Consider the following 16,978-nt stretch of genomic DNA (forward strand, 5'->3'; position numbering starts at 1 on the left):
TCGCACACCATTTATTGAACGATTCGCTTATACATATTGTCACGCGCTAAGGCAAGATCAATCAACAGTACTAGCAGCCAGACCCGAAGAATGCCAGACACGAAAAGACGGTTCTCCAGCTGGCGCGGGATCTTCGACTTCGTCGTCTTCTTCGCCGTTCTTGCTGGGCACGCAATGCTGATCGTTTGCTGGCTCAAAACACCAGGTGGCATTATTCCCCCTCCCAATGAAGCATCGACTCGATGCTCAACCACAAGACGTACAGGGAAAGTACATAAATTAGGTAAGACACACACACACAAAAAAATGGAAACGCGCTAGCCCACATACGGACATGAACACGAGGCGAAAAATGCGTTCTGTGGTCGGGAACAAAAAAACAATCGCTTCGCAGTTCTTCGGAGGACGTCGCGACTACAGCAAAAAAAGAAAAAAAAAGTTTGTTCACCACTACACTGTATGAACATCACCGTGTGAAATACGGCTTGAGGCGGACGACATGTACAATCTCTGGGCGTGGTAATCGGCGCTTGGGTGATGACAGGTCTCCGTCTGGAATCACTTCATAGTTCACGTCACTGACACGCCTTAATACTCTGTACGGTCCGAAGTACTTGCGCAGGAGTTTCTCGCTGAGGCCTCGCCGTCTAATGGGGGTCCAAACCCAAACTTGGTCACCGGGCTCATAGGTAACTTGTCGATGGTGGAGATTGTACCTTATTGCATCTGTACACTGCTGCTGTCTTATGTGCACACGGGCCAGTTGACGTGCTTCCTCGGCGCGCTGAATGTACTCCTCGACGTCAGGGGCTAACTGGTCGGGCTGATCGATGTCGTCATACGGAACCATGGCGTCGAGCATAATTTGAACATCTCGACCATAAACGAGGCGAAACGGCGTGAATCGTGTAGTTTCCTGCGTGGCAGTGTTGTACGCAAACGTTACGTACGGCAGGATTTCGTCCCACGTTTTGTGCTGCACATCCACGTACATAGAGATCATGTCTGCCAGTGTTCTGTTTAGTCTTTCTGTCAAGCCGTTAGTCTGAGGGTGGTATGCAGTGGCCTTTCGATGACTCGTGTAACTCAACTTAAAGATGTCGTCCAGAAGCTTCGCCGTAAACGCCGTCCCTCGGTCAGTGATGATGAATGACGGTGCGCCATGCCGAAGCACAATGTGATGCATAAAAAACTGGGCAACCTCAGATGCTGTCCCGCGTGGTAGTGCCTTCGTTTTAGCGTAACGCGTCAAGTAATCTGTTGCGACAATGATCCACTTATTGCCGGAGGAAGACAAGGGAAATGGGCCAAGAAGGTCCATTCCAACTTGATCAAACGGCGTACGCGGGGGGTCGATGGGTTGTAGAAGGCCTGCAGGCTTGAAGGGTGGTGACTTGCGGCGCTGGCATTCACGACATCCTTTCACGTAGCGTTTGACGCAAGCAGTCAGTCTAGGCCAGTAGTACAGTTGTCGTACCCTGTCCAGAGTCCTTGAGTAGCCCAAGTGACCAGATGTCGGCTCGTCGTGGCAGGCTAATAGGATGTCGTCGCGAAGGTCTTGAGGCACTACTAGAAGATGTGGTTTGTCGCCGGCACCTGTGTTTCTTTTGTATAAGATGCCCTCTCGTAGGCAAAATGACGACAACCGTCGCGAAATAGGGCGAGGAATGGACGCGATGTCGCCTTCTAAGTGATCGATGATGGGCCTTAACTCAGCGTCCGATCGCTGTTTAGCGAGCAGATCCGGACGGCTGAGGGCTCCCAGGAAGGCGCTGTCATCTTCCTCGTCGGGATTCTGGGATTCAACAGGTGCTCGTGATAGCGTGTCAGCATCTTCATGTTTTCTGCCAGACTTGTATACGATGGTGATGTTAAATTCCTGGAGTCGCAGACTCCAACGTGCCAATCGTCCAGAAGGGTCTCGGAGGTTGGCCAACCAGCACAAAGCGTGATGATCGGTCACAACTTTAAATGGCCGCCCGTAGAGATACGGCCTAAACTTTGTAGTAGCCCAAATGACCGCGAGGCACTCCTTCTCTGTGGTGGAATAATTGGACTCGGCGCGTGACAGAGTGCGGCTCGCGTAAGCTATAACTCGTTCAGTCCCGTCTTGCCTTTGCACCAGGATAGCTCCGAGACCAATATTGCTGGCGTCAGTGCGTACTTCTGTGTCAGCGTCCTCATCGAAATGACCGAGCACGGGAGGAGAAGACAATCGACGTTGTAGCTCGGCAAAGGCGGTCTGTTGTTCATCAGTCCAGAGGAATGGCGAGTCGTCACGCGTAAGGCGAAATAGCGGCTCTGCAATCTTCGAAAAATTTTCAATGAAGCGTCGATAATATGCGCACAAGCCCAAAAATCGTCTGACACTTTTCTTGTCGGTTGGAGCTAGAAAAGCAGCTACGGCAGCAGTCTTCTCGGGATCGGGCCGAACACCTGCCGCGCTCACGACGTGACCGAGAAACTTCAGTTCCTCGTAACCGAAATGGCATTTCTCTGGCTTGAGGGTAAGGTCAGCCGATCGAATGGCTTCGAGTACGTTCCGAAGGCGTCGAAGGTGCTCGTCAAAAGTTTCCGAAAAGACAACGACATCATCGAGATAGACGAGGCAGCTTTTCCATTTCAGGTCAGCGAGAACGGTATCCATCATTCGCTGGAATGTGGCTGGAGCGGAACAGAGGCCGAAAGGAAGTACTCTAAATTCGTAAAGGCCGTCCGGAGTCACAAAGGCAGTTTTCTCGCGGTCCCGCTCATCTACTTCAATTTGCCAGTAGCCACTTTTCAGATCGATAGAGGAGAAATACTTCGCGCGCCTCAGCCTGTCCAGAGAATCGTCGACACGAGGCAACGGGTATACGTCTTTCTTTGTGACGTTGTTTAGCTTCCGGTAGTCAACACAAAACCGAAGCGTGCCATCTTTCTTTTTAACAAGCACGACAGGCGACGACCAGGGACTGCATGAAGGCTGTATTACGCCGTCTTGAAGCATTTCCTTCACCTGCGTTTGAATGGCATGTCGTTCGGTCGGGGAAACACGATAAGGCTGCTGCCGTATGGGGTGCGCGTCGTCATAGGTGATGATACGGTGTTTAGTAATCGACGTTTGACGTATCTTCGACGACCGTGCAAAGCAAGAGTGGAATTCGAGCAACAGGTCACGCAGGGGTTGTTTGTTGTCTTCAGAAAGCGTTGCACTAATGTCGACGTTGCTTAGAAGTGCTTTAGTAGTGCCGATTGCCTGGGAAGCAAAACATTCAGTGACGTCGGCGATCGGGTCGGCGTAGGCGATGACAGTACCAGGGAAAAGGTGGCGGTGTTCGTAGCTGAAGTTCGTGACAAGAACGTCACAGTGACCATCATGGAGATCAATAAGGCTTCTTGCTACGCAAACACCTTGAGAAAGCAGGAGAGAGTGATTGCTTTCTGCGACCGCTTCACCGTGTAAGAGTCTGTCACATGCCACTTGAACCACGATACTTGCACGCGGTGGTAACGTGACAGCGTCGTCGATGACACGAAGAGGTGCTCGATCGTGGATGGTGTTGGTCGTCGCAGCGGCGCGCTTTGTCGAGAAAGTGACGAGGCGTTGTCGAATGTCGATGATAGCTCCGTGCTCCCTGAGAAAGTCCATGCCGATGATTAGGTCACGAGAACACTGAGGGAGAATGCTCAAGCTGGCAACAAACGTAGAGCCGCGAATCTGTATTCGTGCCGTGCACATGCCGAGTGGTGTGACGATGTGCCCGCCAGCTGTACGAACTGGCGTTTGATTCCAAGGCGTAGTCACTTTCTTCAGAAGGGTGGCCAGTTTTTCGCTGATTATCGAATAATCTGCTCCAGTGTCCACTAAAGCAGTCACGTCACGACCGTCGAGCAATACAGGAATGTCCAAGGAAATTCGTCGTCTGTAATCAGCAGGTACTGTCGTCGTCGATGTATCGTCGGGTCGCGTACGGGTCAGCAGGGGTCCTTGAGTACGTCCAGACAGAGCGACCTCGCCCCGGAAGGCCGCTGTGGTTAGTTTTCCCGGCGCGGACTGGGCGACCGACCCTGCACCACGCTCGAATACGTACGGCGAGTCGGAGAAAATCGCCGCGGCGAAGGGGAGCGTGACTGGTGTCGAGCTGATGAGGATCCGCGCTGCTGGGCAACGTATTCTTCAATCGCAGGAGGACGCTGGCCGAACCTAGGTCGCGGCGAGTTTGCCGAGAATCCGCGTAATCCGAGCTCTCGATAAGAGCACTGTCGGTAGACATGCCCAGCTTCACCACAGTGAAAGCAAAGCGGACGGCGATCAGGTGCCCGCCACACGTCTGATTTCCTTGGGGCCTGTCGGTGGTCGTGGTAATAAGAGGTCGCTTGATCGGACTGTAGTATGGCCGGAGACGCGGTCCGAAGCGGGAAGGAAGGTGGGGCAGGTTGCCGCAAAGCTTGCGAATATGACATACGGGTGCTGTCAGTTCTTAGCGGTTGAGCGTCTGTGCTGAAGGGTGGTTCTCTTAACGCATGATGCACTTCGTCACGGACAACGCTGGACAAAGAGCTGAGCGTCGGCTGTGAGGGTACCGACAGTTTCTGCAGTTCTTCGCGGATAACGGACCGGATGAGCTCTCGAAAGAAATCGACGTGGCCCCCGAGAGCTCCGAAGAAGTCCGTAGGTGAGGCAGCGTTCACTTGGTGTTCGTATAATGGTGCCCGCTGCCGAAGAGTCTGTTCCATGGTGACGGCCTCGAAAAGAAATTCTGACACAGTCTTTGGAGGACTGCGCACGAGACCGCCGAACAGCTGCTCTTTCACTCCGCGCATCAGGTACCGCACCTTCTTTTCTTCCGACATGCTGGGGTCGGCTCGTCGAAAGAGACGTGTCATGTCCTCGACGTACATTGCGACACCTTCATTCGGCATTTGTATACGGGACTGGAGATCACGCTCAGCTCGTTCTCGGCGATCAGGGCTCGCATACGTCTCAAAAAGACGGCGTTTGAATTCTTCCCAAGAAGTTAGGGCATCTGCACGGTTCTCATACCAAACACGTGCGCCATCGTTAGGGCTGAAATATACGTTTTTCAGTTTGTCTGCATCGTTCCACTTGTTGTACGAGGCAACACGTTCATAGTGCACCAGCCAATCTTCAACATCCTCATGCATGGCACCGTGGAAAGGATTCGGCGTTCGCGGACTAAGTAGCGTGCAATGAATCGGCGTAGTGCCTTCCATACCGGTTGGGGTGGTCGGAGCTGCCATTGTCTCTGGGAGGAGTCCAAACTCAGGGGCTTGTCCACGGATCCTTCTGCTGGCGCGGTGTACAGGCGTAACCACCGGTACAGGACTGGAGCTCCTGCTGCTCGGAGGGGTTTGGTGCATAGATTAGATTACCCAGCACCTCCACCAGTTTGTCACGCGCAAAGGCAAGATCAATCAACAGTACTAGCAGCCAGACCCGAAGAATGCCAGACACGAAAAGACGGTTCTCCAGCTGGCGCGGGATCTTCGACTTCGTCGTCTTCTTCGCCGTTCTTGCTGGGCACGTAATGCTGATCATTTGCTGGCTCAAAACACCAGGTGGCAATATATTCCATCGTGTGCGTTGGATGTGCACAATTTGTCTTCAATTTCCATTCGAAGTAAGTATGCTACTGCGGATTTCCACGCCTGTCTAACACAAATTTCGCCTATAGTGCTCGTCTGGCAGCGCCGACACTCATTTTGCGCATGGAGCCATTATGAAACAATAAGTCGAAGGCGTTTTCTGTCACCAGGGGAGCACAGAATACTGGAATACTCGCAAACTCTTGCGTGAATACTAGTCTCATATTGCGAGAACAAAATCACTTATGCGCCCCGCCTACAGTTATTTGCGCTGTCATTCAATGAGTGACACCGACGTCCTACTTGCTTGCCGTGACAGCAGTGATGCTTGTAAATGTGAGCGTTCTTTACATCTTTAGACGCATTGAAAAGCGCCCAAGTGCATATAAAATGCATAACGGACGCTTTCTTTAAACAAAAATCACGCGACACCTAATTACAGCAAACTTACGTGCAGCGATTTAATTTTCATCACGTGTAGCAGCTCTAACGTTACTATCAACGTTTCACACTAGAGTGTCACCCGCCGCAGTGGCTCAGTCAGCTATATAAGGCGTTGCGCTGCTGAGCACGAGTTCGCGGGATCGAATCCCAGTCGCGGCGGCCGCATTTCAATGGAGGCGAAATGCAAAAACGCCCATGTGCTTGCGTTGTAGTGCACGTTAAAAACCCCAGGTGGTCAAAATTAATCCGGAGCCCTCCACTACGGCATGCCTCATAATCAGAACTGGTTTTGGCACGTAAAACCCCACAAAGAAGAAGAGAGTGTCGCGTTATGCAGTCTTACGTCACTTTCTGGGCCAATTTAAAATTACAGTGCCTCTTTGAACCGCTAACATCCTGGCGCATTCCATCAATATTGTTACGTGAAAGTGAAGACAAGCGCGAAACTATTTAATGGCTACATTTACACAAGATACGTTGCACTGAGCAAGGTAGAGTTCCGCTCACGCTAGCGCTCTTCGACATCTTCGCTACGAAGCTATTGACCCTTTTCGCGGAGCAGTTGATTAAAGAGAAACGAGATGGCGCTAACGGCGGCGCGCCATGCCTCTCCTCAGCGACCGCGCACGAATACGAAATCATTACCGCTTCTACCTTGCTTCTGTGCGATCACCTGTCGAAAATGCAACTGCGTTTTCGCTAACCCACTGTGCTCCAATCATGCTAGATTGAATCATGTGTATTGAAGACGTGTGCAATAGTTGGCTGCAAAAATAGTGACTGGCATGTTAAGGAATAGAATGAATCTGTGTGGCCAAGTTCACCGACCGCTGCTGCAACTGTCCGAACGTGTTACCGGCACTTCGTGATGTACGGCTTTCCTCGAGGATACAGAAATTTGCTCATTCGCCAGCCTTGTATCGCTAACCTTCAAAGAAAGGGCTTCATCCCCAGAACTTTAGCAACAGTGAGTACCACTCGTTAAACAATGACAAAGGGAGTAGTGCTGCTTTCTGTCATAGTAAGTTTCGCGCACGTTATCTATACACATCTGTCCCAAATGGCAAGAAAACTTACGCCCACTCTATCGCCGACGTATCAAGAATAAGTGAATGGGCGCACACTTGAATATATGCGCACTGTGCCACTGTATACGCACAATAAATGACGGACTACACCTATGGCGCACGAATGGTCGAAGCTGAATGTTTCGTGACGGTCCACAAGAGTAAGCGAGTTACTAGCTGTAATATATATTTGCTACAAGATATTACAATGTACAAAACAGCTACGTTGCAAGCCTTGTGCGCAGCAAGAACAAATCTATCGGATTCAGAACTGAGCACACCCGCGAGCGATTAGGCAGAAAATAATCAGATAGTGGCCGCAACGAGGAACTTCACGGAGTCAGAAACTGACAAGCCACTGCTTCACAATATTTGCCGAATAAAGAACAAAGAGCAAAACACACTAATCCTGACTGAATTCATAATCGGAAAGCTTGGATAGCTTGGAATACATACTTAGCCCCGCTTTTAGAACAAGCACCATATATGCTGCTTGCGTCATTTGTACATAACTTAATCAGCCCCGAAAGCACTTTTGCATTTTCTCTGAAGCCGTGATCAAAGCTTCGTGTCGTCCACCTAGTCACCGTCTACGATATCTCCGAAAACAGAGGTTTTCTAAGCTGCGCCGGCGTCATACACTTCCATTGTAAACAAGGAGGCAACGTAGGCTAGAGCACTGCACGGGCCTGATTTTTCGGCCCGAGCCCGGCCCGGGCCCGCTTTACGAGGCCCGAGCCCAGCCCGGGCCCGTAATACAAAGCCCGGGCCCGGGCGTAGCGAGACCAGCCCGGGCCCGGCCCGGGCCCGTGGTTCCAAGCCCGGGCCCGACCCGGGCCCGTGTTACTGAGCACGGGCCCGGCCCGGGCCCGGGTGTTCATTACTAAGCTTAGCTAGGGCCCGCGTGTGCATGACCAGGCCCGGCCTGTAAGAAAAAAAATCTTTTTTTTTTTTTTACTTACAGATTGTACCGTATCTGTCAGCCTCACCTTCTCGAGGTTTAATCAGCTACAGTATATGCAATAAAAGGCCGAAATCTTTGTTTATCCCACGGGAACATCAGTAATCCGGCCCATTACCTGTGCTACTATTTTTCTGGTGGTGCGCATGCACTTACCTTGATTTGTACGATATGGTTCTATGATGTCATTTAGCATGCAAATATACAGGGCGTTTCATTTTAGCTGAACCAAATTTTCAAAGATTGCCTGTGGCAGATAGCACATTTATAATCCTTAATCTAAACTACTCGATGAGGCGGCCATTACTTCCACGAGAAATCAAAACGCCTAATTGAAGAATTAACATAATTACGCTAATTAACGTTTTAATTAATTATTTTATGGCACATCTTTCAATCTACGAATTATACCGCCGAGTTCGCAAGGCGTATCCACTTGGAACGAATTCTCAGGACAAAACCAGTTTCGAGATAATAATTTTCAAAGTGTCCGACGAAATCAATCAAATGAAATCAATTTATTGTCCAGTTTACATGCTGGACGGTTATTTTGGACTAAAAGCTACATATGTAGCTTGATGCGACCCAAAAGACCAGGCAAGGCAATAGTACAGCAAACAGTGTGCACACATGCACAATAATTCACATATATTTCCAGCTGTCGCTGGAATTCCTCATAGACGAAATAGCTATGAACGGAAAGACAAAGAATATTTGCGTCACGGCGAGTTAACAGAATTGGAAAAAGTTTTAACAGAATGCATTTTAAACAACACTACAATAACAATACTAGCTATACAAAACAACGCAACACCAGCTATACAACATAGCATGAGACTGAATTTTACAAGATCAACATTCGCTAAGAAAACGAAACAGGATTTACATTATATACTCAGAAGCATACACAAAGGCAGAATAATAATCACATCAGATACATTACAAGCAACCAAAGTGTCAGCTGAGTTCTTTATTGCTGAAATTACCGCCATTTTTGTATCTGTTCAAAGTGAATGGTAAGCAATGTATTAACGACTGATGCTTATAGAGTATTCTGAAGTATGGAATTGACCATATCTCAGGATTTCTTGTGTTCGCATTAATGCGACGACGCTCTAAGGAGGCTAATTGTTTTATGTAGTTCCAAGCTAATTCTGACATGGACGGCCTAATGGATGGCCAAAACGCCTAATTGAATATTTAACATAATTACGCGAATTAACTTTTTAATTAATTATTTTACGGCACATCTTTCAATCTACGAATTATAGCCGCTGAGCTCGCAAGGCGTATGCACTTGGAACGAATTCTCAGGACTGAACCAGTTTCGAGATATTAATTTTCAATGTGTCAGACGAAATGCATGGACGTTCCAGTTAACGTTTTGAGGAAAACGCTGTTTTATGCATTGAAGCACAAAAGTAACTGGCCTTAGCGCTAAAATAATGCCATAGTATCGACACTGGTAATAGTGCGATCGCAAAAGCGGTAACATGGAAACGGTTTGAGGAGTGGTTCTTTGTATAATTTATTTTTCCTTACGCGGAAACAATGCTCGTTTTTGCGGAAAAGAACAAAATAAATAGCGTAGCTTGCACTGGCGGCGCAATGCTAAAGTGACAGCGGAAATGATGGGCACCTAGCTAGTCCTGGCTTTTGGGCTAGACTAAGCGCTACCAAGTCATCCCCAGCATTTCCCGGAATTTATTTATTATTGATTGATTATCAATTAGCTATTGATTGGTTATCGATTGTCTATTGCAAAATATTGGCCACGTATTTGGGATAGGCTAAGCACTACCAAGTTATCGGAATTTATTGATTATTGATCCATTATCGATTAGCTATTGATTGGCTGTCGATTCGCTATCGTAAGGTATTGGCCACATATTTGGGCTAGGCTAAGCACTACCAAGTCATCCCCAGCATTTCCGGGAATTTATTGATTATTGATGGATTATCGACTAGCTATTGATTGGCTATCAATTGCCTATCGATAGGCAAGTAGTCCCGACCATTCTTAGCTAGACTTACCCAGGCTCAGCTTCGCTAGTTCACAGGTGTATGTGCCATTGCGCTTGGACCCTTACTGCACTGCTGCCAGGATCGGCCCACATATTTGGATGTGGGCCAATACATTAGGCCCGGCTGAAACAGCTCCGCTGTTAAAAATGAGAACTTCATCTCTTTTACTATTTTCTTTGATAAGATATAGTCATCTCATAAGATATACAGTCAAGAGAGTGGTACGGATCTGAGAACAAACGGGGATAACCGATATTCTAGTTGACATTACGCGGAAAAAATGGACCTGGGCAGGCCATGCAATGCGTAGGATTAATAACCGATGGACCATTAGAGCTACGGAATGGATACCAAGAGAAGGGAAGCGCAGTCCAGGACGGCAGAAAACTAGGTGGGGTGATGAAGTTAGGAACTTCGCAGGCGCAAATTGGAATCAGCTAGCGCAAGACAGGGTTAATTGGAGATCGCAGGGAGAGGCCTTCGTCCTGCAGTGGACATAAATATAGGCTGATGATGATGACGACAGTCATCTTGCACGTGTCACTTCAGCTTGGCACAGAATGCATCGAACCATGCAATGCATAACGGTCGCGTGTGCACGAAGTCCTACTTAGGCCCTTCAATGAGCGGGCCCGAGTCTGGCCCGTCCCCGTGGCTTCAAGCCCGAGTCCGGCCCGGGCCTGCGGACTCAAGCCCGAGCCCGGCCCGGGCCCGCGGCCTCAAGCCCGAGCCCGGCCCGGGCCCGCAGGCTTTAAGCCCGAGCCCGGCCCGGGCCCGCAGGCTTTAAGCCCGGGCCTGGCCCGAGCCCGCCGACAAACGCTTCGGACGGCCCGGCCCGGCCCGGGCCCGTGCAGTGCTCTAACGTAGGCAGTTGAGGCAAGCAATGGACGCGTCACCACGTGATCAAACATGGCAGCGCCCACGGGATCGCCGCGAAAAGGGTCAATAGCACTTTTTTTTCATCCTTTTTATGATAATGTTGCTCCGTTCGCCTCTCCTTTCCCTCATGACTTTCTCACCCTCTCCGCATGCCTCGCCTCACCCTCCCCTCGTACCTTGTGCGGTTTTTTTTTTTTTTTTTTTTTTTTTTTTTTTTTTTTTTTTTTTTTTTTGTCGCGGGCGTTACCAGACGTACAGCCGGACCGGAGCGCGCGCTCCTCTCCTGTCCGGCTATGCCAGGCGTTACACCGTGCATTCGTGCCTGTGCGCAGTGCGTTGCTTTTGCGTTTTCATGCACGCAGTCCCGTTCATTATTGCGATCAAGCAAGCATGTGCCCCAATTATATTTTAAAACAATAATTCCACTTACAACACAAGTTCTTTGGACTCACTTTATTGTGTTCGTTTGCGAAAACCATAATTGGAGCAGGCAGTGAAACACACTATAGAATGCAACAAAACGCGGATGGTGTTTCATTTACGCACATGCAAAAACATTTATAGTAATTGCTCTGATGACCAATGCGCAAAATAGCTTCACATATGCACTGAGTCGTTGCACAGGGCTGGACATCGTGCGAGACATGACGATGGCCTAAGTGCTGAAATTCCCTGGCAATGAAAAAAGAATGAATACAAGCAAGGTACCTAATTAATGAATAATCAAGTAAACATTGTTTTTCTAACAATCACACCAAACGCAACAGAAAAGAAGTTACATACAAGTTCAGATATTGCACACAAATATTTGTTTTTCTAACAATCACACCGAACGCAGCACAAAACAAGTTACACATAAGCTCACATATTGCACACAAATATTTGAAACGGTCAAACGCAACCAAAGCGCACACCTTGCAGAATAGAAAGATTAATCTACTTAGAAGAGTAAAACACTATTCTGCATTTAACAACCTAAGTGCTAGCGGTAAGGAGGAGCAGCAGTAGTCGATTTTTTGTAGCAACACACTGAAAACATTTTCACACCAACTAGAAAACATTGAGCAATTGTGTGCAATAAATAATTTCAATTTTAATGTCATGAAGGTAGATTGCGGTGTTTTTCCACCGGCAATTATGGACATAACAGAAACATAATAGGATGTTGCCAGGCAACGTCTATGCAAATAAAATTGTGAAATGGGCTGAATGCTCAGGACATAGAAAATTATTTCCTGCTATAAACTGCAGTGGGTCAAACTAGGTGTTCTGCTGCTAAGCATCAGTTCAGCTGTTCCTGGAACAATGCAATGTTGAGCAGAATGCAAAAGTATATGCTCCTGCATCAACTCGTCATGGTAGGCATTGAGATGCTGAGCACAAGGTCGAGGATTAAATGCAAACCACGACGGCCACATAACATTGGCGTGATGATTGAAAAAAAAAATGACTGTGTACTTGTATTTAGGAGTACAGTAAAGATCACCACGAGGTAGAAATCATTCCAGGGGCTTCCACAGCAACACACAATTGTATCACGGTTTGGGCACATAAACAACAGCGTTTCATAACTCTCCCCTTCTGTATTTACTACAGATGTTCCTTAAAAACCTCCGGGCATAAAAATCATTGAACATTTATTGGGTTCATTTCACATGAACGTAATATATCTAACAGACAAAAATCCACTGTATGAACCACTGCAGTGCTTTGAAAGCATTGGTGTTCGTAAAGTTATTAGATTGGTGCACTAAATGTATTCCGTAGGTAATATCAACAAAATTTAGCTTTGCAGCTTTTGCAGTTTTATTTTAGCTGCCGAATTTTCCCCCGCTGCTTTCGTAGCACACTATTTATGTGTCTTATGTAAATCAGCAGCCTTACATGGCAAAATTGTTGGAGGAAGTCAGCGTGACAGCTCCCGGAGCAAAAAAGCACCTGAGACAAATTTTCGCGCTGTTTCTCCCCCAGCACATTTGCGACACCAGGTAAATGAGCTACAACACCAATACTTTCCAGAAAATATTTTTCTGTGTCCTTTACCGCGTCAAAGAGACGTTCGGAAGGCTGTGTCAGGTCAGAAAAAAGTCCCCCTGGCTTACCATGAGCCTGAAGCATGGCCATAAACTGATGGGAACCTACTAATGCCTCCTCCTCGTATCTTAAAAAACGCCCACAAACACACTCAGCAGGACGTTTCCTTAAGGAATTGCTGCACGAGGTGACTCGTAAAGCAGTACAGTGCATTCTGCTCCTCGATATCTAGGAAGTCACCACTTGATGTGTCGCAGGAACTTGGCACCTGTGTCTCCTCAGCAATGCGTGGTGGTGCTGTAGAACCATCACTCATCACTTTTGCCAATAAGTTTTCCCAATTTCACAGTTCCCACGAGACACCAGATTGCTTAGCTTCCCAAAAGAATTGTGTTTCAGAGCAGCATTAACCTGAAATACACTTGGAAGTTCATTACGACAATGCTTCCTTCTCACGGTGCCAAAAAGGTTCTCAAGAGGGTCCTGCTGTAAATGGCGTGTCAGGAGACAAGTGAATCCAAAATTTTGCGAGAGGTCTTCATCCCGGTCTGGGATTCGAACCCGGGACCAACGCCTTTCTGGGGTGGTCGCTCTACCATCTGAGCTAACTAGGTGGCTGCGAGAGGTCTTTCCACAGTGGAAGAATAGCCTGAATGGTGACAAGCGAGCCACGAATTGTGTGACGCTGTCTGGCGCTGTCAAATCACCATTCGATCCATTTGACTGCCTCCTGCAAAAACCCCACAGGACCAGAGTCAGCAGTGATGGCATGGTTCATCTTGCCAGGCCTGGTAGTGGTGTTCTTGCTGTTGAGACAGTCAAATAGTTTGTCAATTCTATCAATGAACTCTGCTGTAGACTTGGCAGCCCCATCCATTTTCCCCAGAGCAATCATGTCAATTCCACCGACATTGACTCACTCAGTGCTTCAGTGGCAAACTTTATCTTCATACTGGTAAAAGGCCTGCTGTAGATATGGTCATCAGTCAGTTTCCTTGCCATTCTCATTCTAATTGGGTCAGAGCTCTTGTACAACTCCACGATGTGTTTCCATTCAATAGTGTGTATGCCAATGAAAAGTTTGTGAGGGGCACGCAGGTTATTTCTGGGTGCACTTTATAAGGTGTGGAGTGTCAAACTGAAAAGAAACTTTGTGACCGCCCACTTGGAGGAACGGTTCATCTGGAGTTACGTTTAGCTGCTCTGAAAGTGTGACATTACTTGTACCCTGAGCACACACCACTTCCTTAAATAAATTGTTCTGAGCTGCTCAATTAAGGCAAATAGCAACCTCCTAATGTCAGGAGCGTACATTTTCGTTTTTGCCACAGCAAACGCCAGAGGCTGCACCCATGGATTTGAAATTCCGGATAAGAGAACAATAAAGGCTTGGTTTGTCACACTTGGTGTCTCTTCAGTGCCATTTTCTCAAAAGCACATGGCAATGTCGTTTTTGGTGTCGTACTGCAAGTTTTGTCGCAGAGACATTTCATCAACCATGATGACGCAGACCTGATCCAATGAATGCCAATCAGTGGTCGCGTCTTTAAGTACATCCAGTACTTCAGGAATAAATCCTGTTGTCATGGGCACTTCATACAGCTTGGCAAAGCAGGCACTTTGGAAAGGTGTCTCTAGGCCATCGGGCTATGAAAGAATATACCGAGGGCAAACTTTCATTTTGTGTGGCCACCTCCTTCCTTTCAATTTCCGACTATGGAGAGAGACCTGATTGCTCAGGAGCTTAAACTCCGGAGTCAGGAACGGCCTTAGGTTTTCCATGGCATCCCTCTTGTTAACCTTACGAGGACTCTTACGCATTTGCAACCACGACAAAGCTTTCCGGTACCTGAGAGCATCCGCCTTCCACCTCTTCACAATCCTCCCCGTTAGAGGTGAAAAAAAAACTTTTTTTCCGCCCTTTCCGTGAAGATGTACCTGCAACAGAAGTTCATCACTTTTATGAACACCAAATACTCGTATATAGCTGCCAAAACATGACTTTTATTATATTTTATTTATTTATTTTCGGTACCCTCAATCGCCGAGGCATTGCAGAGGGGAGTGGGTGACAGCATATAAACAAAGAAAAGAATGGAATGAAACGTGCAGCGTTATACAGTATTAGCGAAAAATTGTAAAAGTGGCATGAAATATCACAGAATTGAACTAAAACAAATATAACAGAACTGAACAGAAATAAACACATCATGTTATACAATATTAGCGGCAAAATGTGAACGTAAGAGAAATTTCGGAAAGAGAGAAAAAGGAAAAAACCGTGAAAAAGCAAAAGAAATTGCAGCATCGCGACACATGTAAAAAGAAAAGAGTGGGAAGGAGAGGTACATGAGATGATTAAGCAAGGCTATCATAATGTAGGTGCGCAGATAAAGAATGGGGAAAAAAGAGAATGATCACAAATGGAAACAGTGTCCTCAGGTAGGTGGTTCCAATCGTTAGATGTGTGCGGTATGAAGGAAGCATAAAATGTGTTTGTGTTGCAAAAAATGCCTTTAACCTTGTGTTTATGGTCAATCCATGGTGAGCGATAAGTGGGTGGCGTGACAAGCTCGGTACGTAGTGATGAATGATGGAAGACCTTATGAAAGATGCAAAGGCGGGAATACTTGCGACGCAGTTACAGAAATGGCAGTGATAGAGCTGGTTTCATTGCTGTCATACTTGATGTACGATGGTAATTAGGAAGAATGAAACGTCCGGCGTTATGCTGAGTTAATTCTAGAGACCTAATTAATTTTGCGTGATGAGGGTTCCCGATTTCAGCGGCGTATACTAACTTCAAGCGCACAAGAGTTTTCTATAGAAGTTTTTTGAGGGGAGGTGGGGCTTTATTGAAGTTACGTCGTAAGTATCCCAATGTGTGGTTAGCACTGTTACTGATCATAATAATATGAGTATTCTATGTTATATTGTAGGTAATAGTAGCCCCCCCAATACCGGTATCATGATACATGGCCGAGTTCGATGTCGCCTGTTTGTACGTTGAGGAGCTATCGTACTGCCGAGAAACAGTCATTAGTTTGTATTTGTTAGGATTTAAATTCATGAGCCAGTTATCACACCAACTTGTAATGTTATTTAAGTCTGTCTGCAAGATATTTTCCCTGTAAAGGTTACGTATTTCCCTGTAAAGTACACAGTCGTTGGCATAAAAATGCACAGAAGAAGAAACGCAGTTAGGCAAATCATTAATATATATTAAAACCAAAAGTGGGCCTAAAACTGAACCCTTTGGTACTCCAGATGTTACATTCATTTCAGGTGAGTTACGACCGTTAATTGTGACTTACTGGAGGCGTTTTGTTAGAAAGCACTCGAGCCAAGACAGTATGTTAGAGTCGAGTTTGAGAAAGGAGAGTTTAAACATTAGTAAGGCGTGATTAACTTTTACAAAGACCTTCGCGAAGTCCAAAAACAATGCAGTCTATCTTGAAGTGTTTGTCACGTATAGTATGCAGATGATTAGTGAACAAGAGTAACTGGGTTTCACAGGAAAATGTACGCCTAAGACCATGTTGGGACGATGCAAAAAATGAATTAGATTCTAAGAATTTTGCTATAAGCGAGTAAAATATATGTTCCATAAGTTTGCTCGGAATGCTTGTGAATAAAATGGGCCGGTAGTTGAGACCACAGTGTTTATTGCCAGACTTATGTATTGGAACCACCTTACTGATTTTCAAATCGAGCGGCAAGATTCCTTGATCAAGAGATTGCCAAAAGATATTGTGCAAAAAGAGATAAGAATATGCGCATGTCTGTTTGAGAAACTTGGGAGTTAATGTTGTCAGTATCACATGATGAGGATGTTCTTAAGGAATTATATTCACAATTCCAGCAGATTCAAAAATAATAGGAAACTTTTCGTAATATTCAAGGCACACAACTGTGTCAACAGGCACAGCGGTGTTTCTCGAGAAATTGGCGGAAAAAATATTCTGAAATAAAAGTGCAC

The sequence above is a fragment of the Dermacentor silvarum genome, chromosome 1 (assembly GCF_013339745.2).
Source record: "Dermacentor silvarum isolate Dsil-2018 chromosome 1, BIME_Dsil_1.4, whole genome shotgun sequence".
NCBI classification, from domain to species: domain Eukaryota; kingdom Metazoa; phylum Arthropoda; class Arachnida; order Ixodida; family Ixodidae; genus Dermacentor; species Dermacentor silvarum.